The 2,903-nt window shown below is 48.6% G+C and overlaps 1 pseudogene; it reads left to right on the top strand.

The window, feature by feature from the left end:
* The first annotated feature begins 420 nt into the window (after positions 1 to 420).
* Positions 421 to 1,405, top strand: LOC123362747 (annotated as a pseudogene).
* Positions 1,406 to 2,903: the final 1,498 nt, after the last annotated feature.

Raw genomic sequence — 2,903 nt, 5'->3', positions numbered from 1 at the left:
GGTGAATGGGGAACTCCCTAAAGCATGGGGTCACTAGCTTGGCTTTCACGACATTAAGGAACAATGACAGAGAACCAGTATCCACACACATAGTTCCTCCTGGTGCCTATTAAGGTTTGCCACACCATGACATGTAGGAATTATTGACCCTTGGAGCAGCATCAAGTATGGAATGACATTATCAGGGTCAGTTACTCAGAATTCATTTATCTGAATAAAAAAAATGTAATTTTCCAGTGTGTGAAGAGTGACCAATTGATTAATGCATGAGAAGAGTCTCTATTAGTACATATATAGTCTCATAATGGCATTGTCTCTCCATCCAGGCATTTGTACTGTGACCAGCACCCTATACACTGGCCACATACAGGAAGTCGAGAGAATTTACAGTACACACAGGAGACACCATTCTCCCGCAAAGTTGGACACCTTCCCTCCTACTCCATGTCAGATTCCAACACAACCGACGTCAACAATCCCTCCACCTTCATGTTGCTGGGCATTTCTGGCCTGGAGGCAGCCCATGTCTGGATCTCCATCCCCTTCTGTGTCATGTACACCATCTCCCTCTTGGGAAACTTCACCATCCTGTTCATTGTGAAGACAGAGTCGGGGCTCCATGTGCCCATGTACTATTTCCTCTGCATGCTGTCCATCACCGACCTGGTCCTGTCCACGTCCATTCTGCCTAAAATGCTGAGCATCTTCTGGTTCAATTCCAGGGAGATCGATTTCAGTGCCTGCCTCACCGAGATGTACTTCATTCACTGCTTCTCAGCGATGGAGTCTGGAATCTTCGTGGCCATGGCTTTGGATCACTATGTGGCCATCTGTGATCCCCTGAGACATTCCACCACTCTGACCAATGGTTTTGTGGCCAAGATTGGCCTGGCTGTGGTGCTGCGCGGCAGCATTCTTGCACTGCCCTACCCTTTCCTGGCGAGGCAGTGGCCATATTGCAGAACCAACATCCTCTCCCACACGTACTGCGAACACATAGCTGTGGTAAAGCTGGCCTGTGCCGACATATGCATCAGTAGTTACTATGGCCTGCTAGTGGCATTCTTGGGGACTGGTGTGGATGTGTTTTTTATCGCAGTGTCCTATACACAGATACTAAGGGCCATCTTCAGCCTCCCCACAAAGGACGCCCGGCTCAAAACTTTTGGGACCTGTGGCTCCCATCTCTGTGTCATTTTAGCATTTTATATCCCAGCTCTCTTCTCCTTTCTCGCGCACCGGTTTGGCCACAATGTGCCCCCACATTTCCACATTCTCGTTGCCAACATGTACATTCTACTGCCCCCCCATGCTAAACCCCATCATCTATGGGGTGAGGACCAAACAGATCCGGGACAGGCTGCTCTGGCTATCAGACCAATCTCCGTGGAGATCTGGCTGGTGACATGGTGTTATGCTTTCTTCCCTGAATCACTGACTAGAGACATTAAATCCTTGCTTTAGCTTACAGTGCTGTATCAACCTGACAATCTGGGAAATCCATCTATGTACAACTCACAGGGGTGCTGCACTTCTTATTGCTGGTAACTGGACATCTGAGGCCCCGCATTCTACCCACCATGTCCCCCATGTCCCTGCCCCTGTCACTCACTCCTCTCCTTACTATCCCTGTTACTCGCTGGATCATCTCCACCCCCCTCCCTATGCCAGCAGCATCCTATATGTTCGGGGCTGGAATGGGAGTTTCAGAAGGCTGAGGAGGACCCTACCTGCTAGTAGGAGGCAGCCTCAATTGAGTAAGGGCTGATGTGGGTTTATGACACGCTGTCTCCACCCCACTCTGCTGCAACTGGACCTAGCCAGATACCCTTTTCAACTGGACATTTTTGCTCAAAACTGAATGGGGGGGGGGAGAGGGTTAGTGGTGTGGGACCCTAGCATTCTGGGGTGGAAGTGATGAGAGTAGGGGGTGGAGGGCTTAGCATGGATATTAGCATGGGGCTGACAGGGGAGGGGAATCTGGGAATCGATATTGGCATGCGGGTGATGAGGGACGGGACCTGTCTGGGAATAGATATTAGTGTGGGGTTGATGGGGGTGGGGGTCTGGGAATGCATATTAGTGGTTGAGTGACAGGGTGCAAGTGGTCTGTGAATGGATAATGGGGTGGGACGGATGGGGGAGGATCTGGGATTGGCTAGTGACACAGAGGACACACGTCTCTCTCCCAGAGGCCCCTGGGGAGTTGTGTGAAGGAAACTCATTTAGCCCAACTTGAGAAAAGCTCGTTAATCACTTCACAACCTTTCCTATTATTTTCTTTTACAGGGGGCTTATAGCCTGTTCAGTTAAACCTGACAGCCCCTTTATACCGTTTTGCCTCCATATTATACTTTGTTCTTTTTCCTGCATTTGTGCATTCATATCATATTCCAGTTCCTGGGAAGTTTGGGTTAAAGCCACCATATGCTGGGCATTGGCTATATTTTGCATCAGAGCAGGTTGCAAGTCTCTTTTCATGCCCTCATTCTGCAATCTCAGCTTCTCCAACTCCTGTTGCAAATTTTCCTTCTCATGTTTCCAGATCTCACGTTCCTCTGCAAACTTATTCACAGTCTGATACATAATCCAAACAGCAGCATTTGTCATTTGTTCCTTGTTAGGAGTGGGAGTGCTACAAGTCTGATATTTTAATAATATTGCATTCAAACACTCTTCCCTGAACACAACAGGAACAGCGTTCAGCAGCCAGGTATCAGAGCCAAGATCTTCACAGTAAACACCCAACAACAATAACTGGGGGTTTCAGGACGTCCCCTTCATTCCCGGTACAGTGACGCTCAGTGGCTGCGTTCGTGAACCCTGAGCTATAAATCAGAAGTGATTCAGAACAATATTTAAATGAGTTGGTCAACACCAGGGATCTAGGATACCAAGCTCTT

This window comes from Mauremys mutica, chromosome 1 (genome assembly GCF_020497125.1).
Source record: "Mauremys mutica isolate MM-2020 ecotype Southern chromosome 1, ASM2049712v1, whole genome shotgun sequence".
NCBI lineage: Eukaryota > Metazoa > Chordata > Testudines > Geoemydidae > Mauremys > Mauremys mutica.
This window is presented reverse-complemented; position numbering and strand designations above follow the sequence as displayed.